Raw genomic sequence first — 27,763 nt, forward strand, 5'->3', positions numbered from 1 at the left:
GGGAATGGCATAGCCTGATCAACTATGCTGTCCCTAGGAGTGATTAGCACATGCCTTAGAATGGTTGTGATAGGTTAGCAAGTCTAAAAACTTACCAACAATACCACAAGAAGATCAATAGAACTTAAACTTAAAATACTATAGGAGTATTTTGCGCTACTAGTTACACGTATACTATATTTTTATACCTCTATTCTCGCGTAGATCTTGATGGCTAGATATCCATCATGGCGACCCGTACTTTCCCAATGAAGGCAATGTCGGGTGGATCGATGAAGAGCCCGAAGTTAATCATCCAATCCCTTTGAATGATCACCTCGCAGAAGGCTTTTCAGATGGGTCCGACTCCGAACCTGAAGTCAACAACCTACCGATTGTAGGTCAAGCCCCGAACAACAACCCTCGACCAACGTTTCCAGGTCCCACACCCATATGGGCAAACAACCTGAACCGCTGGAGAAATGATCAGGGACAACCCTTACCATACTTTGGGGACCGAACCTTTTACAACGTCAGCGATGGTGGCTCTACTGACCGAGCTCTGCCTGTCATTATCCGCAGAATAGCTCGTATTGTCGAGCAAGGTGGAGCAGCCGTCGACCGGGTCATAGAGATTGATGCCAACTCAGGTGTCAACACAGTCAGCATCCGCCGTCTTGAAGAAGACATGGAACGGACCCGGAGGACAAATAAAACCCTGCTGTAGCAGTTGGCTGCCTCACGAGCTGAAATATTGGAACTTCGAGCTTGTCAGAGGACTCAGGATCGACCCATTCAAGAGGTGTTTCGTCAAGTATCCGACCGCAGTACTCGCCCGGGATTTTCCCATCGCCGTTGGTTGATGTCTAGTACAGCTCCGTCTTTTAATTAAAGGATAGCCTTTAACATCTGTGCTCCAAGTAGCGCTTGTGTGTAAAATGTTTCTAACTTCCGTACTCAAATTTGAAATCTAAGAACTGTCAAACTTTTCTATATGGTATGATGTATGACCTACTGTTAGGTCGATTTTCACTGAACTTATTACATCGGTAATACCAGTATTTTTGAGATCTATCTATCTGGGAAAAGTCTATACACTTATGCTTTCCTTCAAATATTTCTTATTAAGGTTTCAAACACTCTTTCAACTGTTGGACTATGGTTAGTTAGTCCATGTGTCACTCTCACGTTGCTTACAAATTGATTCTTACCATCTTTCTTATCTTTATAAACTTTTAGCTGAAGGATGCCTCCTCGCAAGTCTCCCAGGAATAGGAATAATCCTGCACCTCCACCACCTCCTCCGCCTCCGGTCATCGATATTGTAGCCCTGAATGCTGTCGTAGCTGCAGCAGTGGCAACTGCCATGGCTCAGTATCACTCTTCTGATGCCAGCAGAGGTGGAACCCTTGTGGAATCTATTCCGATCGAAATCCCTGTGCGCTCAAGGGAGTGCTCTTACAAGGATTTTACAAACTGCAAGCCGAAGCCTTTCTATGGCACCGGCGGAGTCATTGCTCTCTCACAATGGTTCGAGAAGACTGAATCAGTCTTCGAAATCTGTTCATGCCCTACTGCGTGCAAAGTGAAATATGCCGCATGCACCTTTGAGGGTAAAGCCCTAACGTGGTGGAACGGCCACGTCAAAGCCCTAACTCTCGTCGTAGCTAACGACATGGGCTGGGAAACAATGAAAGACCTCATGACTAAGGAATACTGCCCGAGGGGCGAGATCCAGAAACTGGAGCAGGAACTCTGGAACCTGTCAATGAAGGGCACCAATGTGGTCGCTTATACTGCCCGATTCAGCGAGCTGGTGGCCCTCTGCCCCAATATGGTTCCCACCGAGGGGAAGAAGATCGAGAGGTACATATGGGGACTAGTGCCTCCGTATCAGGGGAATGTGCTAGCGTCAAACCCCGCTACCTTCGACAGTGCCAAACGATTGGCACAACGACTCATTGACCATGGAGTCAAAACCCCTGCAACCACAACCACCCTAGCCATCCCGGAACCCTCCAAACCCGCCGATACTAAGCGAAAATTCTGGGATGAAAGGAAGAAGCAGCAGGCTGCCAAAAAGCAGCAACTGGTGGCAATTCATGCCGCAGTGACCCCTACTACTACTACTGCTCCGGTGAGTCGGTATGCTGGAAGTTCGCCCAAGTGCACCAAATGCAGCTACCACCACAACGGCCCCTGCCGTGAATTGCAGTGCTCTAACTGCAACAGGAAAGGACACACCGTCCGATTCTGTAAGTTCCCGGCACAACCTATCAACCAAGTCCCTGGCTCTGGCGCGAGCCCAACCTGCTATGGATGTGGTGAAGCAGGCCACTTTAAGAGGGACTGCCCCAAAGCGAGGAATGCGGGAGGAGCAGGGAGGGTACTAGCTATTGGCCACGGGGAAGCAGTTGCTGACCCGACAGTGGTGACCGGTACGTTCCTCCTCGATAACTCCTATGCATGCATTCTATTCGATAGTGGAGCGGAGCGAAGCTTCATAAACCATAAATTTGCTCGCATGCTTAATCAACCACCGCACGCACTCAAAGAACTATTCACAGTAGAAATGGCTAATGGAAAAACTGAAAACACGAGTAGCATATACTTAGGTTGTACCCTAACTCTAGATAACCATTCATTTCCAATCGACCTCATGCCAGTCTCAATAAAAAGTTTCGACGTCATCATTGGCATGGACTGGTTAAGCCTTCATCGTGCCGACATCATGTGCTTCGAGAAAGCAGTCCGTCTAAACCTCCCGTCTAACGAAACTCTTATAGTCTATGGCGACAAACCCGGTGCAAGTCTTCGCATCATATCAAGTATTCAAGCACAGAAATACCTGCGTAAGGAATACCACGCATTCCTTGCTCACGTTGTCGACACGAACCTAGAAACGAAAGAACTAAAGAACCTCCCAGTAGTGAGCGACTTCCCCGACATTTTCCCAGAAGAACTACCCGGATTACCTCCGCAACGACAAGTCGAGTTCAGAATCGACTTAGTCCCAGGAGCTACCCCAGTAGCCAAGTCGCCCTACCGTTTAGCACCAGCCGAGATGCAAGAACTCTCTGGTCAACTTAACGAACTCCTCAGCAAGGGCTTTATAAGGCCAAGTTTCTCACCTTGGGGAGCACCGGTCTTGTTTGTTAAGAAGAAGGACGGATCCTTCCGTATGTGTATTGACTACAGAGAACTCAACAAACTGACGGTCAAGAATCGTTACCCTCTGCCACGCATAGATGATCTATTCGACCAACTGCAAGGGGCGAACTATTTTTCTAAGATTGATCTGAGATCCGGATATCACCAGTTACGAGTGCTAGAGGAGGATGTGCCGAAGACCGCCTTCCGAACTCGTTACGGACATTACGAGTTCGTGGTGATGCCATTCGGATTGACCAATGCGCCCGCAGTATTCATGGATCTGATGAATAGAGTATGCCGACCCTACTTGGATCAGTTCGTCATCGTTTTCATTGACGACATCCTAATCTACTCCCGAAGTAAGAAAGAACATGGCGATCACCTACGACAAGTTCTAGGGACATTACGAAAAGAGAAACTTTATGCGAAGTTCTCGAAATGTGAATTTTGGATCCGAAGAGTCGAATTCTTAGGACACGTGGTAAGCGAAGAGGGAATCCACGTGGACCCATCCAAAATTAAGGCCATTGAGAACTGGTCAGCACCGAAGACGCCTACAGAAATTCGTCAATTTCTAGGTCTCGCTGGCTACTACCGCAGGTTCATTCAGAACTTCTCACGAATAGCGAAGCCTCTTACAACCCTAACCCAGAAAGGTGTGGCCTTTGACTGGGAAGAGAAACAAGAAAGAGCGTTCCAAACGCTCAAACGAGCCTTGTGCACCGCACCAATACTATCCCTTCCGGAAGGAATAGAAGACTTCGTAGTTTATTGCGATGCATCGAATCAAGGGCTCGGATGTGTTCTGATGCAGCGAGGTAAGGTCATCGCCTACGCCTCGAGACAATTGAAGACACACGAGGTTAACTACACGACCCACGATCTTGAACTAGGAGCAGTAGTGTTTGCTTTGAAGATCTGGAGACATTACTTGTATGGAACGAAGAGCACTATCTTTACCGACCACAAGAGTCTACAACACATTTTCGATCAGAAGGAGCTCAACATGAGACAACGACGATGGGTCGAGCTACTCAGTGATTACGAATGCGATATTCGTTATCATCCGGGTAAAGCCAACGTAGTAGCAGACGCCCTAAGTCGGAAGGAATATTCTGGTCGCAAAGTCAAGTCATTATCGATAACCATCCATTCACACCTGACTAAGCAAATTCAGGCGGCTCAACTTGAGGCCATGAAATCTGAAAATGTGTCAAGTGAATCCCTTAGAGGAATGGACAAGAATTTAGAAGCCAAGGGTGACGGAGCTTTATTTTTCATGAACCGGATCTGGACACCGAAACATGGTGGTTTCCGAGACTTGGTCATGACCGAGGCGCACAACACTCGGTATTCCGTCCACCCAGGTTCAGATAAGATGTATCTGGATCTTAAGAAGCTATACTGGTGGCCTAATATGAAAGCAGAAATTGCTACCTTCGTAAGTAAATGTCTTACTTGCGCAAAGGTTAAGGTCGAGTACCAGAAGCCCTCTGGTTTATTGCAACAACCAGAGATCCCGGAATGGAAGTGGGAGCGGATCACTATGGATTTCATAACCAAGTTGCCCAAGACAACGGGTGGACTTGACACCATATGGGTCATCGTTGATAGATTGACCAAGTCTGCACACTTCCTGCCTATCAAAGAAACCGATAAGATGGAGAAACTTACGAGAACATACATTAGGGAAATCGTACGGCTACATGGTGTACCTATGTCCATTATCTCCGATAGAGATAGTAGGTTCACCTCAAGATTTTGGCAATCACTACAACATTCCCTAGGAACAAGGCTGGACATGAGCACAGCCTACCATCCTCAGACCGACGGACAAAGTGAGAGGACCATCCAAACTCTGGAAGATATGTTGCGAGCCTGCATGATTGACTTTGGGAAGGCATGGGATACTCATTTACCCCTTGTCGAGTTTTCCTATAATAACAGTTATCACACGAGCATCAAGGCTGCTCCATTTGAAGCTCTCTACGGTCGTAAGTGTAGATCCCCTCTGTGCTGGGCTGAGGTGGGTGATACCCAATTAGCCAGGGGGCAAACTTCCGACAGTACTCTCACCGGTCCGGAGATCATTCGGGAAACAACAGAGAAGATCGTTCAGATCCGTGAACGATTGAAAGCCTCTAGAGACCGACAGAAGAGCTATGCTGATAAGCGAAGGAAACCTTTGGAATTTCAGGTGGGAGACCGAGTCCTCCTCAAAGCCTCACCCTGGAAGGGCTTGATACGCTTCGGCAAGCGTGGAAAGCTTAATCCGAGGTACATAGGGCCTTTCGAGATTCTTGCAAGAGTCGGCCCCGTAGCTTACAAACTCGAACTACCAGACGCACTTCGTAACGTACATTCTACATTCCACGTATCTAACTTGAAAAAGTGTCTATCCGACGAGACTCTTGTAATCCCACTCGACGAGATCGAAATCAATGAGAGCCTCAACTTCGTGGAAGAACCTATAGAGATCATGGACCGTGAGGTCAAGCAGACAAAGCAAAGCCGTATCCCTATCGTGAAGGTTCGCTGGAATGCCAAGCGAGGACCGGAATTCACTTGGGAACGTGAGGATCAGATGAAACTGAAATACCCTCACCTTTTTGCTTAGTTATTTGTAAATTCTAGCTTGCTTAAAATTCTAATTTCGGGACGAAATTCCTTCTAACGGGGGGATGATGTGACAACCCGATATTTCGAGTCAATGTAATGTAAAACCGATCAAATTTAGGTCAAAATGTAACCTTCCTAAAATCTTATTCGGATTAAATAAAGTAATAGGAATCATATCAAGGTTTGCGTACATAAAAAGAACGTCCAAATCTGACCTCGGATGAGGAAGTTATGAATTTTTGAAGAAATTCCTTAATCACGTCATTTTAATAAATAAATAATAAAAATAATTTCGGGATTTGCCAGCGGAATCTAAACGAAAGTTGTAGATCATGGTCTCACCTTCGCGTGGATATAAAGAACGTCAAAAACGGAGTTCGTATGAGAGAGATACGAATTTTTGAAGTTTATTTAAAATAAATATGAATTTAATTATAAATTCCCGGTAATATCCGAAGGGGAGTCATCGGATTGGACCGAAGTACGCCCTGCGTACCTTCGTACGCCCCGCGTACTAAGATCGAGGGTCTCGGATCGTCCACGTCGCACTATCCGAAGAGTTCTAAACCGTCCGACCCGTCCGAAGCTCCGACCCGTCCGACCCGCTGTCCCGTCCGACCCGCCGTCCCATCCGACCCGCGTACCCAGCAACCCGTCCCATCCGAACCGAGGCAGTCGAGGCTTCGGTCATGCATGACGTACGCGTACGCGCTGCGTACGAGCGTACGCCCCGCGTTCGGAGGCGGTTCAGCCTTCCTATAAATAGGATGCGAGGCTTTCCGAAAATGTTGCTCATTTCTCTCCTCTCTCTCACAACCTTGCCTCGTTTTCCGTGCCCGTTATAACCCGAAGCTCTGGTCTTTTTGCTCAACTCCCAAGGGTCGATTTTACTCCCGAGATTCCCGAGGATCCCGAGGAAAATCCGTTTTCCGAGACGAAACTCTGCCCGGTTTTCCATCTCGCTTTCTTCAATCAATCAAGTGAGTTTCATACCCCTTAATCAACCTGTTAAATATTCTAAATGCGTTTATATGCTTTCAAAGGGGGGGGGGGGGGGGAATACAAGTTAAATACTTATAGTTATTGTTTCAATCACATATGATTGCTCTAATCACATGTGATTAATAACTAGGGAAACCAGTGATTTTACCACTATTCAAACTATCTATCAAACTGTTTTACTTCTAAATGTTTTCCAAACCCATTTACTTTTCGAATTTACACTGCAACTGTGATTTAAACAAATGTTCCTTATACTTAATCTGTTTTAATCAAATCTACGCCTTCAAATGGTTTTATAGATTGACATCAAGTCAATCTTTCTTTAAAAATAATATTTATGTTTCAAATGCCTTATAAATACTTATTTATGCTTTTTTTTTATTATTATAAATTGCATGCCCGTATATGTGTAGTTATATAAGTAATGTTTAAAAGACTTAGGAAGGCTATCCACCTTGTTTCCTTTTCCTCGATTTGGATGTGGTCTGATAGGATTTTGGGTGACCATCCGAAGGTCGTTTCCATATTAATTATATATCAAATATACATATATAGACATAAAAGTACTTCCATAATCATACGTACTAAACACACTGTTAACAAGTTACCATCGGGGTAACACAGAATCATACTATTACAACTGCTAGATCAATGAGTCAGTTCATTCATGAGTCTATACTAGGAAGAGAATATATACAACTATACTACGAGAACATATACAACTATACTAGAACAAGAAACATTTCATCACACATGCAAGAATACGATAACAAATGTGATCCACTGTATCGGAGCATGCCTTAAATGTCATGGCCCGAGTTGTAGCCAGAATTCTCTTGGAGGGAGAGCGTTGAGTTTGCGTATAGATCTATACTGGATTGACTATCCTACACCTTGCTGCTAGCTACAGCCGGACCTGCAGGTCTGCGGGTGCCAAACGTCATTCCGTTATTACGACCGTTCTTTATGTCGTTGTTATCAGTCGATAGTATGGTGCAATTATCACATTATACCTTAATATAAATCCGGTTTAAGGTAGTAGTAATTAGTACAACAGTAGTTCTTATTATACAAAACTACAGTACTACAATGATTTACCCATTACATATTTTGGTGATAATCTCACTTAAGCATTAATGTACAAACTATATTTTATCAAATGATAGTTATACTTGGGTAATCACACACTTTTACAACAGACGAGTTTACAAAATAGTTAAGCCTTGGTAGAAGGTTACTTTTATAGAAAATATAGGATTTTCTGAGAGATTCAAACTTTTGCAAATACTTTTAAACATTTATTTACATTTTTACAAACTTATACATTGGGACAAGTTCAAACGTTTTTGACAATGAACATTGACACTAAAATACTTATGAACTCACCAGCTTAATGCTGATAAACTCTTTCAAAATAACTTGTATTCTCAGGTCATCAGTAGACAGGTACCGATGCCAGCTTTTGAGATGATGGAGCGTACTCAAGACTCATCATTTTGTTATTTTGATTTACGTTATATTTTTGGTGTCTAAAATTGTACAGAACACGCATGTATTAAAATTTATATAATGAAATGGATGATGTTGTTTGCCTATTTACATTTACTGTGTTGTGATTACCTACATGACGTCCTCCGCCCCAGAACGTTTCCGCCGTTCTTGGTTTTGGGGTGTGACAATCACCGGTCCCGTTAATGTCTTGTCTGATGCTAGTTCCTTTGCTAACTGGGTGTTGCCCACCTCAGCCCAACACAACGGTGATCTACACTTACGTCCATATAGTGCATCGAAAGGATCGACTTTGATGCTCGAATGGTAACTGTTTTTATACGAGAATTCAACTTAGGGTAAGTGGGTATCCCAGGACTTCCAAATGTCTATCACACATGCGCGAAGCATGTCTTCGAGCGTCTGGATGGTTCGTTCGCTTTGACCATCCATTTGTGGGTGGTAAGCAGTGCTCATGTCGAGATGGGTTCCCAGTGCTTTCTGAAGTGATTGCCAAAAACTTGAAGTGAACCTACTATCTCTTTCTGAGATGATAGATACCAGCACTCTGTGAAGCCTCACGATTTCTCGAATGTATATTCTTGTCAGCCTCTCCATCTTGTAGGATTCTTTTATTAGCAGGAAATGGGTGGATTTCGTCAGTCGGTCGACTATTACCCATATAATGTCTAATCCATCTGACGTCTTGGGTAGCTTGGTCACAAAGTCCATAGAAATCCCTTCCCATTTCCACTCGAGAATTACTGGTTGTTGTAATAACCCCGAGGGCTTCTGGTATTCCACCTTCACATTGGCGCAAGTAAGGCATTTGCTGACATAGGTGGCAATTTCTGCCTTCATGTTAGGCCACCAATAATGTTGTTTAATATCCAAGTACATTTTGTCCGAACCTAGATGGATGGAGTATCACGTCCTGTGAGCTTCATTCATAAATACCTCCCTAAATCCTCCAAATTTAGGGACCCAAATACGGTTCATGAAATAGTATACTCCGTCCTCTTTCACCTCGAGATTCTTCTCAATTCCACGTAATGCTTTGCTTGTTCTGTTTTCCGCCTTCATGGCATCTGACTGGGTTGCCCTGATCTGAGTGGTTAGGTGAGATTGGATGGTTATTGAGAGAGTTTTCACACGACGATTAGAGTACTCTTTCCGGCTCAAGGCATCAGCTACCATGTTGGCCTTGCCTGGGTGGTACTTGATTTCACACTCGTAATCGTTTAATAGTTCAATCCATCATCGTTGCCTCATATTTAGCTCTTTTTGATTCAAGATGTGCTGGAGACTCTTGTGGTCCGTGAAGATGGTGCACTCCGTACCATAGAGGTAATGCCTCCAAATCTTCAGAGCGAAGACCATTGCTCCCAATTCCAGATCGTGCGTTGTATAATTCACTTCGTGTGTCTTTAGTTGGTGGGATACGTAAGCTATCACTTTTCCACGCTACATGAGAACGCAACCTAAACCCTGATTTGACGCATCACAGTAGGCCACGAAATCTTCCGTTCCCTCTGGTAGAGATAGTACCGGGGCACTACAGAGTGCTTGCTTCAGAGTTCGGAATGCAACTTCTTGTTTGTCCGTCCATTTGAATGGTACACCCTTTTGTGTAAGCGAGGTAAGTGGCTTGGCGATCTTAGAGAAGTTCTGAATGAACCTCCTATAGTAACCTGCTAGGCCTAAGAATTAGCGAATTTCTATGGGTGTTGTCGGAACTGCCCATTCTTTGATGGCTTTGACCTTAGAAGGATCCACATGTATTCCTTCCTGACTAACAACATGACCCAAAAAGTTCACGCTACGGAGCCATGCTCTTCTTCGCTTCGGGAATAGACTAGAATGTCGTCAATGAAAACAATAGAAAAGTTGTCGAGGAATGGTCGGCATATTCGATTCATTAGGTCCATGAATGCGGCAGGGGCATTCGTTAGACCGAAGGGCATTACGACAAATTCATAATGTGCATAACGAGTTCGAAAAGCAGTTTTGGGAATATCATCTTCCCGGACCTTGAGTTGATGGTACCCAGATCGTAGATCTATCTTAGAAAAGTAACTGGCTCCTTCGAGCTGGTCAAATAGATCATCGATTCGTGGGAGTGGATATCGATTTTTGACAGCGAGCTTGTTTAGCTCCCTGTAATCGATGCACCTCCTAAAAGATTCGTCCTTCTTTTTGACAAAGAGAACCGGAGCTCCCCATGGCGAGTAGCTGGGTCGGATAAATCCTTTGCCCAGGAGTTCACTGAGTTGGCTGGACAATTCCCGCATCTCAGCAGGAGCTAGTCGGTAAGGCGATTTAGCGAGGGGGGTTGCTCCTGGAACAAGGTCAATTCGGAAATCAACTTTTCTCTCTGGGGGTATTCCAGGAAGATCTTCAGGAAATATGTATGGTAATTCACGTGCTACTGGAATGTCTCGAACGCTAACCTCTTCCTTGGTTTTATCCACTATATGCGCCAGGAACGTCAAATCGTTCTTTCGCAGATGCTTCTGTGCCTGGACACACGAGATGAGGCGAAGGTTCGTGCTAGGTTTGTCTCCGTAAATAACTAGGGTTTCGTGATCGGGAAGGTGAATGCGAACGGCCTTCTCGTGACACATAATTTCGGCATGGTGGGTGCTTAACCAGTCCATGCCAATAATCACATCAAAACTCCTAATGGAAACAGGCATTAAGTCTATTCGGAAGACGTCTTGATTTAGAGTTAGGGTACATCCGATGTAGATTTCCCCAGTGGGTTCGGTTTTCCCGTTGGCCATTTCCACCGTAAAGGTTTCATTGAGCTTCTGGGGTTGTTGTTTTAACAAATGTTTAAACTTATTGCTCACAAAACTTCGCTCTGCTCCGGTATCAAATAGGATGCATGCATAAGAGTGGTTTAGGAGGAACGTACCGGTAACAACAACAGGATCCTGAATCGCTTCTCCCTGGCCCATGGTCAGCACCCTTCCTGTTCCTCCATTTCCAGGATTGTTGTTGTTGGGCAATTTCGACGGAAATGCTCAGTCCTTCCACATCCGTAGCAGGTGTGGCTAGGTCCTGCATTGTTGCCGCCAGTGTTGGTGTTGTTGTTGTTGTTGCGGTTTATTGTTGTTGTTGTTTCCCTGTTGTTGGTTCTGAGGAGGGTAGGTCCTGCAATACCTTGATGTGTGTCCCTTCCGATTGCAACTGGTGCACTGCATCTCTCTGCATTCTCCATTGTGATGGAGACCGCACTTGTTGCACTTGGGAAGATTACCCGGAATAAGGTCTAGGATCACTTGGAGCAGCTGAGGTTGGAGCATGTGGTGTGGATGGAACTTGAGTGGTTGCAGCATTAATTGTCACTATTTGCTGCTTCTTGGACGATTCGGAGCCTTGACATCCCTTCCTCTTGTTGTTCTTCCCCTTCTTGCTATCATTTTCCTTCTTAACTACAGTCTCCACTGGCTTCTCACCCTTCTTGTTGTTGTGGTCATACAGCTTCTTGGCCAATCTCTTGGCACTGTCGAAAGTTTCGGGATTTGCAGCTGTCACGTTTCCTTGGATCGGGGAGGTTAGTCCCCAGATGAATCGCTCGATCTTCTTTCCTTCTGAGGTGATCATGCCAGGGCATAGTAGAGACAGTTCATTGAACCTTGATATGTATGCATCTATATCCACGTTTCGGACAGTGAGATTCCACAGCTCTTATTCCATTTTCTGAATTTCACCTCGAGGGTAATACTCGGCCATCAACATTTCTTTCATCTATGTCCATGGCATGGAATTGGCTACGAGGAGTGTCATGGCTTCCACGTGTCCGTTCCACCAAGTGAGCGCTTGGTCAACGAAAATGCATGCGGAAAACTTCACCTTCATCTCCTCAGGGCAATCGCATATCTCGAATACCGATTCCACCTTCTTGATCCATCGTTTCAGGGTGATCATTCCTCCAGTTCCGTTAAAAGTCCGTGGATTGGCGTTGGTGAAGTCTTTGTAGGAACATGTTTTGGTAGGTCCTTGATTCGTCCCGTTGTTTGAGCTTCTGGCGCCTGGTCCGTTGACTCCTCCATTGTTTCCTTGGTGAATTTGGGCCATAGACGCGGTGACCGCAACCGACACTGCTGCCTGAAAAGCAATAGAGTTGAACTCGGGAGGGTTTGGCTCAGGGTTTCTGCGGGTTGGTCGTCGAGGCATCTTTCTGCCATGGAACAGAAAGATGTTGAGTATCTGTGCTTTTTGTAAGAGTGTGATCCTATGAGCTAGGTGTGTGGCAAGAACTTAGGTACTTTCACAATTTGGCACACAATCATGGATATGTAACACATAGCAGATTACAACATCAAAGTAAAACATATAAAATTTTTACTAATTTTATCCGCATTTGATACATGAAAATTTTGCTCGAAAGAGCATACATAAGTGATACTAGTTCGACAGCATAACGAATCTATGAGTAGTGTAGTCACTTAAACATAGAGTCGGGGTACATAGCATGGATCCTAATGACATAGTACTAAAGACCGATACTGCTATCCCTAGTCACGGTGAGATGTGCCCGGGGGTGGTGCTGAGGAAGTGGATGCTCCTTGAAGATGAGCCACCTGTCGTTCTGCGTCCCGGAGTCGAGACTCCCACCTCAACTGCCTCATGTGGAACTCTCGAAGGACGTCTCGTGTCTCCTGCTCTGCACGCTAGACCCTAGTCCACATCTGGCGTACCTGGTCGGCAATGCTCTGAGCTAGGTCGTCGGTGTTCCGAAATCGTCTCACCGTGACCGGAAGGGCTCGATCGGCCGGTCCTCCATCCCTCAGGTCAAAGAACTCGCGTGACATGCCGAATCGAGGTCGTTGTCCCTACTGCCTACTCCATCTCCAAAGATCAATACCCTATGGGGTGTAGGACCAGTGGGGCCCACCCGGTAAGCGGGCACCCTAATCGGGTAAGGAGGGTTGATGACTTCAGACTCCGCGTCCGAATCACCCCCTTCGTTATCGCTGGGTTCCTCCTCGAGGCTTCCTTCATCTTCTTCCTCCTCCTGTTCTTCTACTGGTTCAACAGGTTCGCCCTCGACTTCTGCCTTCGGTTCCCGGTCAGATTCTTCCTTGGGGTCTTCCTCGGGCTCCTCTTCAGGTTCTTCGTCCAACCATCCCATATTTCCATGGTCTGGGAAATAAGGATCCCCGGGGTGATGGAAACCAGCCATGTTGTCTGCGAGAGTGTATAATTATGCTAATATCATACCTACGCCGCTTTAGTTGTTAAATATACTAAATTTGGTGTTCTCTTCTTGGGGATAAAGGGGTATGTTTTTAGGTTCCCTATCTATCACGATTTCCTCAGGACATGTGATAGTTGTACCTTGGAGGAAACGTAGTTGATCAGGCTACATCCACTCCTTGACACGACAAAGAACAGTCCTGGCTTACCCGAGATACTAGCATTATCTTGTTTGGTTCGGTATTATGTTCTTTTTCCTAATACAAGCAAGGGTGTTTTTATTGTTATGTTTTACTTGTTTTGTTCAGAGTTGTGTTAGTCCCTCTTTTTGGTTTATAGTTGCATATCAATGTGTGGTTAGATATGCTAGTTCACTATAAACAGAGCTCAGATACCAACCTGTCACACCGCCGAACCGGACGGCGGAAACATCCAAGGGCTCTTGTGACTTAAATTGAATACCATCACAATGATTATACATGAATCATAACATCATTCATCACCATGCATTGAAATATTACAACTGATATTGTTTACATCCATTACATTGTTTTAGTCATTACAATTTCATGACATAAACCGTTCAATAGATAATCTAAGCAAAACACCATGACATAACTTGATACTTATTCTTCGGCTTACCTATTACCTGAGAATACAAGTTATTTTGGAAAAACGTCAACATATGAAATGTTGGTAAGTTCATAAGTAATGTTATGGAAAAATGATTTTTGTGAAGTTTGAAAAACCCAGAAAATCCAATATTTTCTGAAAAGAGTATCTGTTTATAAAAAGTGTGAAGATCCGTAAATATGCTTGTCGATTTTGAAAACATGTATAATTGTTGAACTTTGTATACATCACATAGGTAAAAATGTTGAACTTCCCGGGAAAACCCGATGTTTTCCCAATACGTAAATTACATGACTTGTTTATTGTTATACTGATACGACGAATGTTTTTGATTACCCAGGTGACATTGGATTAATTAGGGTTTGTGAGTTGTTACAATCACACACTAATGAAAATGACTAGTTTATAACTACAGATTACGAACGGTTTTAAGGCGTCGTCCGTACTACTCACATAATCCATCCACCCTGACTTATCTTGATTAACGCCACGAATCTGTTTACTTGAATTCTCACAAGCCGGTCAACCGAGGAGAAAGGAGGGTACAAATCCCCCTTTATTTCCATAAGTTATTCAAGGCTATCGGGAATGCGAAAGGCACTTGGCCCAACTTGCATTTGACTTCTCGACCTCACTAGCAGTACTAATGGACCATTAGGGCCCAATAGCGCAACAGAGCTATTGAAAGTCCTTTTACATGAAATTGGGTCATAGGAGGCCCATTAACATGTAAGCACGTTCCCTTCGGGCCCAAAGATCAGGTTATTGGGCTAGCAAGGCCCAACAAGCATGATTTGAAACTTTCAAGCCCAAAGTTTGAATGTTGACTCATCATAGTTATCGCGTGTTTATTGAAATACTTTGGTTTATTGATTTTTGTTTTGTTATTGGTTCGAGACCGAATCAATTCGTTTTGTAACGATATTTGTTGTTAAGAGTGTATTTGTTTTTCCGATTCGTCGGTAGTCATGGATCTTGTATTTTGTCTTAGTGAATTAATTTGTTTAAAAGTAAGATTTTTACTTTTTCACAACCTTTCTTTTATAAAATAGCACTTTTAGTCCTTTATATAAAAGAATTTCGTTTTAGTCCTTACAACATTATTTTGACACTTTTGTATCATAAACTTGTTGAAAAGACATTTTTAACCCAAATTTATTTTGTAAACAGCCTTAGCCCTTCCAAAATGATGTTTTCTCGGTTAAAACCCCCAGTTTCGCAACTTTTACAGTTTTGGCCCAAAATAGAAAAATTTTACATTTTTGATCCTTTTTGAATTTGAAAAGCATTTTTGACCTTTGAAATAGTTTTAATACACTTCAAATCCCCTGTTTTACAGAAAATTGCATTTTCAGCCCCTCAAACTTATAAATCTTGCAATTTGAGGCTTATTGGGCCGAAAAGCCCAAATCTAGCCCAGTAAGTTCAAAATTTACATTTATGTCCCTTAAAAATGTTGTTGTTTAGAAAAATTATTATAGAAACTGTTTGGAGCCTTTTGACCCTCCAAAAACTATAAATTGTCGGTTTGTACCCTAAGTTTTGTATTTTTGACATTTTAAGCCCAAAAATGTGTTTTATGTTAGGATATGTTCACCCTAACCTCATAAACTATTTTTTTTAACTTGATTAGTGTATAATAACTTAAGATATGTTTATTTCCTTTCTCATGCCTTAGATCTCGATTTTTACACACTTTTTGATAACATATTCATCACAAAACACATGATATCACACACATACATGCATCAAATCACACATAGCATACATTTACATATAGATTTACACATTTACTTGTATTCTCCCCCATAAAACTCATAAAAACCGAAAAGAAGGGGGTATGTAACTCACCTTGGGTGTGGTTTCGGTTTCGGAAGGAAAAGATGAAAAAGAATTCGATCCTAACCTTTCTTTGAGGATCTCGAACTTGGATGCTTCTAAGGTGCAAGATCATGAGTTTGAATGAATTAAGAGGTGATTTTTGATGAAAAGAGTTAGATCATAGATTTAAGCTCTAACTTACCTTGAATAATGATTTTTGTGGAAGAAACTCCTTGAAAAGCTCTAGATCTCGAAATTTTGAAGAATGAGTGCAAGTGTTCTTAAGGGAATTTGGAAAGAGTTGGAATGAATTTTGTGAGTGTGTGTGTCTCCTCTCGGCCGAGAATCAAGAAGAAGAAGAGAGAGAGTTGAGGTGACTATCTTAGATGCATTTTGGTCCATGCATGGAAGTATGTGGTGTATAAATGAGGTGGCAACTTTAAAAGTCAACTCTTCCTCTCCATTTTGTGTAGTTGGGCCGAGAGAAGGAGGAAGGAAGAAAGAAAATTGGGCCTTGAGTGCTTAAGCCCACATTATGGCTCATTTAGTTAGCTTTTGGCCCAAAGTAAATCAAGAAATGATTTTTATGGCTTATTATGGCTAATTAGGTTAGTTATGGCCCAATAAGGTCCATTTAGGTATTTTGTTTCATTCTAGGCCCAATATGGCCCAAAATATTAAAATAAATGAAAGTGGGTCCAATTAGAGCCCATTCAAGAGCTCTAAGCCCATGATTTTCCCAATGAAGCTTATTGGTCCATTGGGCCCAATAAGGAAGTCCTAGTCCAAAATGGACTTAAACAAGGACTTCTAGGGTTTCCAATTATTTCTTGACTATTTGTAGTGCTTGTATGAAGTGTTTGATTGAAATTCTATTGTTATAGAGTAAGCATCATGCATGCTTTCATGTTTTTGATTCATAGTTGACATAAGTGTTATAGTTACAAGGCACCAAAAATTTCTAGTTGTGACCAGGATGTCCGGAAGACTACCTTCCGAAGTCGATGCGGACACTTCGAGTCCGTAGTGATACCCCTCGGATAGGACCAATACGCTCATAGAATTCATAAGCTAAATGAGTAGAGTACATCTTACTAGCTAATAGGGAAATAAGATATAAGAGTGTAGTTTTTCTCACCAGAGAACAAACCATATTCTGCATTTCATAATTCAGTTTGCCTGATTAGGGTATCTGTGAATAGTAACATAAAACAATTAATGCCTAAATAATATGAGAGTTAGTGTAACTCACCTTTTTAAAGTTAAAAGGCTTAACTAGTTGGAGCTAAATGGATCATTTCCTTTCTGAGAACCATGACAAAAAAACTATATCATTATTTAGCATATACTTTATTTTATTATTCTTAACATACTTGTATTTATACTTCTTTATATTCTCTTTAGTTGTAGTGTTTTGTTCGGGATATGATTACTTAACTTTCAACCCATTCTTAAATTATGATAAAATGATATTATTTCTCTCTCTTATCTTTCCAGGGATATAAAGATCTAACCGATTTTTTTTTATTTTATATCGATTCTACAAGTTAACATCTTTGAGCTATCATTTTTTGAACTCACTCTTAAAAGTGGTAAATCTTACTTTAGGAAAATTAAAATTCAGGTCTTTAGAAAACCTCATGGTTAAATAGAAATTATACCCTACTAAAACTTCTGGCATTACACGAATTAGGGTTTTGTAGAACTAATTATGCATATCGAAAGTTGTATAATTTCAGTAGCTTTCCGTACCACTCAACAATGTTTGAATAAACTGCACCAATCCGCTAGCAATTTCATCAAGCCCTTTATATGGAGGAAGATATACATCCATATCTGACTACAAGCCCTGGAATTTTGACATTTGGAGTTCTAATAAATTTATTATGATTTTTGAAAGACAACTTATGAAATCTATGACAACACAAACTAGTTTGATAACATTGACCATTATACCCCTTAAAGAATAGGAATTTGTTAAAGTGATTCTAATTTTGGAGAAAATAGACTCATCAATATTTCAATAAAAATAAACATAATGATTTTTGGAGATTCCAATAGTCTTGTACGATTTATAAAATTTGGAGGATAGATTCTAGGAATTTAGTCATGACATCTTTTAGGCCACTTTTGATGTCCCATTAAGGACTTAAATATTAAGATTTATCTTTTACATTTTTATCATAATTAGTGGTTATTTAACAGGCTATTAAGTTGTATTGGCTAACTTCAGTCAGAGCTCTTAATACATGGCTTAATGAAGACTTAAAACTAGGGTTTTGCATGAAATGTCAATTCTCACACCGATTAGGGTTAAGTTACCAAATTAACCCATTAAACACCTTATAAGACCTAAAAGTTAAAAAAAAAACAGGTTTCCCACAACACCACCTCCTGATGGTAGTCCAATGGTGGTGTTATGGTCGTCAATGGTGGTCAAAACACCAACAACACAAAGTACAATGTTATTAATGTAACATATCTCAAATTCATCCCTAATATCCCAACCAATGAAATAAATTATCATGGGAAACACCATGAGGCACCACCCACTGCCACCCTATCATGGTGGCCATTGGTGGTCAGTTGTGGTGGCCATGGTGGTTTGTGGCAATGATGATGAAAATCGATCCAAGAAAGAAAAAAACAAAAAAATTGAATAGATTAAAGGCGCTTACTTGGATACAATCAACACCACCATGTGCTCAACTCTCTCCCTCACCTGCGATCCCCCACCACAACCCTTCTTTTTGATCTTTTCCAACCTCTCATCGCTTTCTTTCTTTCTCGCTCCTCCTTCAGCCGCAAGACTCCACACCCACTAACAAAATAACTATAGAGACTAGGGTTAGGTTTTTAAGACTTCTTGAATTAGAGGGAGTAGGCCCAAGGAGAAGCCCAACTTCATTTCCATCTGTTTTCAAGAAAGAAAAATGAATTTTACATTTCCATCCCCTAGCTTTCCTATAATGACACTTTCTACCCAAAAACAATTTTCTTAACAATTGCAAGTTTTAAAATTGATGCTTTCTACCCTAAAATTAAAAACATCTATTAGTATTGATCTTGGGAGTTATTTTGATTTCATATTGTTTATTTTATTTTATTTATTTATTATTTAATCATTTATAACTTATCGAATGTCTTTTATTCGTTCTATTCACCAATATATTTCTTTAAAATATTTATCATTAATTATATAATTATTCATATTAATTAATAAACTCGTTTCCTGAATTACTAACGATAAATAGGACGTTACAACTATCCCACACTTATTACAATTCCGCACTTAACATTTCAATCTTCGAACAACTCTGGATAATGTGCTCACATTTCCTCTTCAACTCCCATGCCCATTCTGATATGCGTCGAAGTTACCATTACGACTTTACAATCTGACTTGCCTCCTCTTGCGCCTTCCGGATCATATCTAGTAGCAGGGTAACTTCACACATCCTCAAACATATAACACGTAGTGGCATTTCAACTTTCTTTCTACTAAGCACATCAACTACTACATTAGCTTTACTCGGGTTGTAAAGTATCTCATAATCATAATATTTTAGCACATCTAACCATCTATGATGTTTGATGTTCAAATATCGTTGATTGATGAGGCACTTCAAACTTTTGTGATCAATATAAATCGTGCACTTTAACCCATATATGTAATGTCTCTATATTGTTAGAGTAAAAACTATGGTTCCGAGCTCCAAATCGTGAGTCAGATGCCTTAAATCATGTAGCCTTAACTGTTTCAGAGAATATCAGATAACTTTCCCTCGTTGCATAAGAACCACTATTCTTTTCTCACTGTGATCAACCGGTTCTCCTGCACTTGGAATTTGAACATGTACTAACTATTTCTCGCAATCGATTAGGGCACAAAATCGCCCCAACCCATCCATAACTACTTTTAGACTAGTTGGTTATCACACTTTTCACTCCATGATGGGACATGGTTTAAAACCAATAGAGAACCTTACATCAAAGAACCCCAAAATACAGTTCTTGAAGACTTGGAACACATTAGTTTTTATGTCATCGACATTGTACACAACCGGTGGGGATCCAAAACACTCTTTAGGACTACTTAAATCCTTGCAAAAAGCAAGAGTTACGAAAGAACGATTGGCCTTAGAGTCTGAAGAGGGTAAGCATAAAACATACAAAGAAGATACTTCTTATTCTACACAATTTTACAAGGGAGAACAACTTATCGAGAATGCATTAAAATATGAAAAAGGAAGAATACCCAACACCATATCGGGTGCAACTATAGCCTCCTCAACAGTGAGCTGGAAAGCCCTAGCTATAGCCTTTAGGGATTCCGTGTAACGTCCCAAAAATTCAACAAATTTAAAACTTTTCAAAACAACCCTTTTACTAATAGAAGTGTTAAAAAACCATTGTTTTCAAAACATTATTTAAAATCCAAGATCAATCAGTTGAAAACAAAGGATGTGTAGGGTTACGCCTTTGCCTTGCCACGGTCCACTAAAGTACCTGAAACCATATACCAAAATTGTAAGCACGAAGCTTAGTTAGTTCCCCCAAAATACCAACACACAAACAGATAACATATATAAATAACAACATGGATTGGGTCCACAACTAAAAGATTGGATTACCCCTGAGCCCACAGTATGAGGATGGCTTGCCTATCGGGTCCACAACTCATATTTGGCTTGCTCCTCACCCCACAACATAAGAATGGCTTGCCCTCGGGCTCACAACTTATGGTTGGCTTGCTCCCTAGTCCAATTCGTCATCAGACTGGCATACGAATGTCCAACCCTCACTATGAGTCTGACATACTAATTAGTCCTCAACTCGTATCTAGAATGCTACTGAGCCCTCGGTATACGTTTGTCATGGCTTACCCAAAAGCTCATATATGGAATGCTCCAATACCCTCAAGTCCTCAGTATGAGTCTGGCTTACCACCGGGTCCTCAAATCGTATCTGGAATGCACCTGAGCCCTCAGTATGAGTCTGGCATACCACCCGGTCCTAAGCTCATATCTGGAATGCTCCAGGGTTTGTTGGCTACAACACGAAGTAGTACAACCTCAACCCAACATAATATGTCGACAAAATACAAACATATACAGATAATCATGCCGACAGAATCATAGGTAGTCCTACAGTTTTACCAGTCTATCATATCGACAACTAGCATATAATCATGCAAATCTATTCCATACTTAGCATATCAGTGAATATAAGGATATCAAACCAATGGGACGGCCTTGGTGCCTTCGACCCGCAAGTACAGTGAGGAAAACTCACATGAATCAAAGAATTCTGATAACCGTGATACAATCTCTTTTTCAACGCTGCTTCTTCCCGAGAATCCACTAATACCAGAACTAGATAGAATCTCAATCAATAATCAAAATCCTAAAGCTTGATTCAAAGTCCAACTTGGTCAAAAAGTCAATGGTCAACAAAAGTCAAGGTCAATAATCCTTCACGACGTGACCATCTATGGCTCACGTCGTGAGCCACAATATGACAAAATAGTCGAGCCTGGTAACCCTCATGACGTGAGATACATCTCCTTACATTGTGAGATTCATCTGAATGCCATCTTTGATTCAAAAACTTCTTAATCCATTAGGACAAGCCACCAAACCTTCCATAAAGTCTTATTCACTCTAGAACATCATAAAAATCATGGCTTTTTAGACATGCATGTCCACTACATGTCCAAACAACATCTAGGGCACAAATGGGAGAATATGAAATCAAATCTTATGCAAGAGTCATAAAACTCTACCAAACTATAGATCTAGCAACTATCACCCTTACGGGAGCCTGTAGATACATAAAGTTGGCAACTTTATGGATTCCAATCACCACATCAACTTGAACCGAGAGAAACAAGCACACAAAATATAGGTCTAAGTTATGGACACATAAAGCAATGAACTTGAAACCACAACAGGTCCAGAAGGTGTCAAAATGGATGATGGTGAGGCTTGAATGCAGAATTGACAGACTAGATGCTCTTCCTCTTCTTCTTTACACCTCCAAAACACCACCAAAAGCTCAAGAACACAAGGAAAGGCTAGGGTTAGCGTTTTACCGAGTTTAGGGGTGAGGGAGGTTGGTTTGGAACCCTAAAATGGATCTTATAGGGTTTAAATACGATGGAAACCCTAAAAGATTGTTAGTTTGGGCCGTAACGTTCCTTACGCCGTGAGCTGTTAATGCTCACGTCTTGAGCACAATTTAAATCAAAATTTCTATTTCATCGCTTCTCATGTCATGAGCACCAACTACTCATGTCGTGAGCTCAATTTTTCACCATATCAACTTAAATCTAGAGAAATAAGCACACAAAATCTAGGTCTAGGCTTACAGACACATAAACCAATGAACTTGAAACTCACAACAGGTCCAGAAGGTGTCAAAATGGATGATGGTGAGATTTGAATGCAGAAATGATGGACTAGATGCTCTTCCTCTTCTTCTTTACACCTCCAAAACTCCACTAAAAGCTCAAGAAAACAAGGAGAGGCTAAGGTTAGGGTTTTATTGATTTTAGGGGTGAAGGAGTCTGGTTTGGAACCCTAAAATGGAGCTTATGGGGTTTTAAAATAAGATGGAAACCCTAAAAGATTGTGGGCTTGGGCTACAACGTTCCTCGCGTCGTGAGCTCTTAATGCTCATGTCGTGAACACAGTTTAAATCAACATTTCTGTTAAATCACTTCTTACGTCGTGAGCTCCAACTGATCATGTCATGGGCTTAGTTTTTCCTTATATCCTTTCCAACTTTGAACAGTCATATCTCCTTCGTTTCAGCTCCGTTTTCGACGATCCTTATATCCACAATAAGGTAACGAGAAGCTCTAAAATCCTATAAACTCTTCTTTTCCTTAAAACTTCCAAAAGTACAACCCAATATTCAAATAAGCTCGAACTCCCACTTTACGGTTATACCTCTTGGGCTCCAAATCACAAATTGGACTCCCGGATCATCTAGCTTACATTATCGCACACCCAAATGGGTCTAAATCTCTCTTTCCCAAGAACCTAAGGCTCACGATAATCGATCTTCGGATCGCAATGCCAAATTAAGAAACAATTAGGAACAGGGTGTTACATTCCGACTTCCTTTGGCTCATATCAGTGATCCTCAAAGTTGAAGTGGTTAAAGCCTAAATCAGGTTACAAGTTATATTTTGGACAATCCGAATTGACGAGCCTGAATTGGTTGCAACCAAAACATACCTTAGAATGTGTTGTTCAATCTCTACTCATGTGACCTGTCTTCCTGCACCTTTAGCACACATCAGTTCCCACTCGATACTCACCCATATTATTTCTTCCATATTTGTTACATGGTGTTGTCTTTTGACTAAAACAATCTTGTTTTATGAATGCTTGAACTTTTTGTTTACTTGGTTAATGGCTTGCGTTATTTTCCTCTTATGGTTAGGTGAATCCATCTATAACTCCAAGATGCGCGCTATTGTTGGGTCAAAATATGGTTTATACTTTGATTTTCTGGGCAATTATATTTTTATGTAATATTTTATGAGCTTACATTCTAGTTTACGGTCAGGTGGGGCTTGCGGTCATTGTTTACGGCCGTAAACCCATTTACGGCCCATGTTCAGTTAGCCCATATTATCATGTATATATATAGGGGTGAGGGGTGTGAGGAATAAATTGATGAACGTGAGAAGAGAGAAACTAGAGAGCATTTTGTGTGTGTGAATCTTTTGTATCCGGATTTTCATTCTAATCAATTCATACATAGATTCATATTATTCTTCTTCTCCTTCTCTTCTATTTAACCTGACATCATCCGTTTGATTGAGATTCTGAACCATCAAACGGATCTGATTGATACACAGGCAAATTAGGGACTTACAAGTGGTATCAAAGCCTGGTTGTATCAGTCAATTTTGTCAGATTTGGAGCATTCTTTGATCTTATTTTCGAAATATTTTTGCGTTTTTGGATAGATCTCTGAAAAATAAGGGGGGTTTATTCTTCGTGCTTTTCATAAAAAAAAGGTTTTTGATCGAGTTTTGGAGCTTCAAAGTCGAAAAATCGGTGTTTTTGGTCGAAACCTGCGAGGGTGTGGCGGAGTTTGCGGACGGCGGCTAGGGTTTCGGAGTTCACGGCCGGAAACTGTTCACGGTCGCCGGAGTTTTGCGGCCTCGGCTCGGATTTCGGCTCGGCTCGGATCACGGCTAGGGAAGCCGGCTAAGCAGCAGCAAGCAATAGCATCGAACCCACGACCTTTGATTCATCAACCCGGCGCTTTACCAACTCCACCAGCAACAACTTTGTTCCTTCCCTCCCAAATTTTAAACTTAAACACTCCTTGCCGCTTCCAAGTTTCGCAAATTTTACACTTTTTGCCCAAAAATCAATTTCTTTTATTTTTAAGCTCCATTTTCAACCAAAAAAAATTTAGATTTTTTTTAACTTTTGACCTTAAATTTTTTACTTTGACTTTGAAAATTTGACCTTTGACCTTAAGCTTTGACTTTCTCATTTAACTTTTAAATATTCAAATTTAGCTTTTCGGTTTGACTTTTAAGTTTGACTTTTCAAGTTTGACTTTTGAGTTTGACTTTTTAAGTTTGACTTTTAAGATTGACTTTTGAGGTTTATAGTCAAAGGGCATTTTTAAATTTAAGTTTGACTTTTAAGTTCTAGTTGTGTTTTTAATAGTTTTTGAAGTCTACGAAGGAGTTGAAAACATGAAAGAGAGTCGTCAGGATATGTTAAGACAAAATTTCAACATTTTCGATTATATCCCTAGAGAAACCCTCGAAACTCAGTTGCAGCGATTTACTACACTTACTACTGAGATGAATATAGCTAGGATCTTCTTGTCTAAGTTTGAGATAAACAAAAAGCTACTGAATTCACTTCCGAAATCGTGGGGTATGAACGTGACTATCATCAAGAAGACAAAAGATCTCAATCATCTTAGTCTTGCTGATGTAATTGAAGAACTTGATGCTTTGAAGTGTAGAAAAACAATGAGTTCTGAAAACATTCCGGTCACTGAAGTTACATGTACTCCAGCTTGTGAAACTACGATTAAATTTCTTCGGGAATAAATTGATTTATTAAAAAGAGAAGTTGAGGACCTAAAATACGAAGGATATCAACTTAGGAAAGGACAGAAACCCCTGAAGGCTGAATTAGAAGCAAAAACCAAGGACTTTAGGAAGCTTCAGGAAGAGTATAGCAACAAGTGTGAAAATTATGACTATATTAAGAGACAACTTGCTGCTTTAACTGAAGAACTTGACACTTTGAAAATTAAGTGTGGAAAAACAAACGTTAGTTTCAAAAATTATACTACGTCAAGTCAGACAGTCGATTCCTTATTTGAAACCCAATTAAAATTTAAAGATAATCAAAACAAGGGTCTAGGGTATGATAGTGTTCCTCCACCTTTCAATCATAACTACACATCCATCCCTATGACTCAGGAAGAAACTGCCAGGGAGGCACATCTTCAATATGGCAAACGAGTTGGATTTATGTCAGTAGGAGCTATTAATGTTGAAGATTCTAATGTTTCTACTTCATGTGCAGGTAAAGTAGCAGAAGATGAGAACAAAGAGAACACTACTGAACAAACCAATGACTCCTTGAACTCAGAATCTGTTGCTTCGAATTCTGTTACTTCTAACAAACCTGCTGTTGAGAAATACAGGCCACCAATTCCAGTGAAGCAGAGTGCCTGTTGTAACTGTGCGTGTGGGAAAAGTAAGAGACAAGGCATGGATACGCCACCAGGGGCAGGAAGAAATAACTTCACAGTGAAGAAAAAGACTTGTTTTCACTGTGGAACACCTGGACACATTAAAAAAAATTGTCCTGATCGTGCATACGTTCCCAACTATGCTCAAGGCTGGCAGAACGCACCAAGAGGGAGATACTTCAAAAGAAACCCCTCAAGGTCACGTTCAGACAATGCCGACTGGAATGCCATGAAGGCCAAGAATTCAACTGTAGCACCTGGTTCCTGGTATGTATGACCTATCTAAGTAAGTTACATTTTTAGCCTTGGACTCGGCGAGTTGTAGACCCGACTCGCAGAGTAGAGCCGGGATATTGGGCACGCTTAAGTTGGCGACTCGGCGAGTCCCCGTTGTCTGGATGAAACCCTAATTTCAAGGGTTTGCACCCTATTTAAAGCAACCTTGTGCGCCCCAAGCCCGACTCATTCACCCTCAGAGCTCCTTATATCGACCTAACCCCTTTTCTTGTGAGTGAGATTAAAGTGTTTTGGTGTGATTTCTTGAAGATTTTGAGAGAAGAAGGAGAATAGATCAAGAGGAGAAGAAGGAGGCCCGATATCTTGGTGATATTTCAGAGATTCATTGTGGTATAACTCAGTTTCCTTCTATTTTTATGCTTAAAGTCCCTTAGGGCACCATTAAAGTCCTTCTTGAACCATCTCCATGCTTGGTTGTGGATCAGGGGTTGTAATGAACTAATTAACCTCTAGATCTAGGCAGGGTTGAGCTCCAGAAGCTCAGATCCATGGCCTTTATGGGAGTAAAGTGCTTGAATGTCCTAGATCTACCATTTTAGCCTTTATTAAGCCTTAAATCCCCATCCTATGCATGTATACACGTAAAGTTGGAAACTTTACGTGTAAAACCTACCTTAAGAGCCCAGATCTATGTATAGTATGAGCTGGATTCAAGCAGAATCGAGTATATAGTAATTGCATGTGAACAACCCGGCGAGCCATTCATCGGACTTGGCGAGTTGAGCTGCGAGTCCCCGAGTTTTCCCCTTTTTCGTGTTTGCTGAGTGGAGTTGTGAGTCGCAGGTGGACTCAGTGAGTCGGAAACCAGACCCATCCATGGAGGGACTCGGCGAGTCCAAGGCAATCTTCTTACCTCAAGAACAGACTCAGCGAGTTGTTCATACAGCTCGACGAGTCTCAGCATAGAGTGTTCATCGAATGAAGATGAACTCGACGAGTTGTTCATGCAACTCGGCGAGTAGGATGAAGGACTTGTGGACATCAGTTAGAAGGAGAACTCGTCGAGTCAATGCCTAACTCGACGAGTAGAGTCGCATTTGAGGACAATCGAATGGGTAGGGATTCGACGAGTTGGCAAGCCAACCCGGCGAGTCGGGTCAACTGGAAGTTAACTTTGACTTGTACTTTGACCTGGTCAACGGTAAAATGGTCATTTTACCCTAAGTACAGCTAGCAGTCTTTGACTGAATGTTTTGGAGGAATTATAGCCGGAGGACTTCCGGAACAGCAGCAGCAGCAGCAGTAGACAGGCAGTTTCCCGCTCAAATCAGCAGCTACTTTGAGGTGAGTTACCTTCCAGTAGCGGTGGGTCTACGGCCACAATGTCGGCCCACCAGTAGGAGTCGTATGTTAGATGATTGTCTTTGTGATATCATCTAGGTTTGCTACTACCTGATATGTTATATGTGATAGTAGTAGAGTTCGGTTGTTAGGACCGAAGGGTAGGTCAGACTCCCTAGATATGTCTGACAGTATGTGATGATATGTTTATATGCTGGCATGATATGTTATATGTGATAGTGGTAGTAGGAGGGGAATAGTCCCCAAGTTCGGTTGTTAGGATCGAAGGGTATTTCAGACACCCTAGATATGTCCGATAGTATGTTTATGTTATGATATATGTGATAGTAGCAGTAGGGGGTGAAACAGTCCCCGAGGATCGTTTGTTAGGACCGATGGGTAGTCAGCACCCCAGAATGGCTTGACACGGGTAGGACGGCACCCCAGAATGGCCGCACGGGTAGTCGGCACCCCAGAATGGCCGCACCAGGTAGTCAGGCACCCCAGAATAGCCTGGCAGTATGTATGTTATGTG

This window comes from Lactuca sativa, chromosome 9, assembly GCF_002870075.4.
Source record: "Lactuca sativa cultivar Salinas chromosome 9, Lsat_Salinas_v11, whole genome shotgun sequence".
Lineage (NCBI taxonomy): Eukaryota > Viridiplantae > Streptophyta > Magnoliopsida > Asterales > Asteraceae > Lactuca > Lactuca sativa.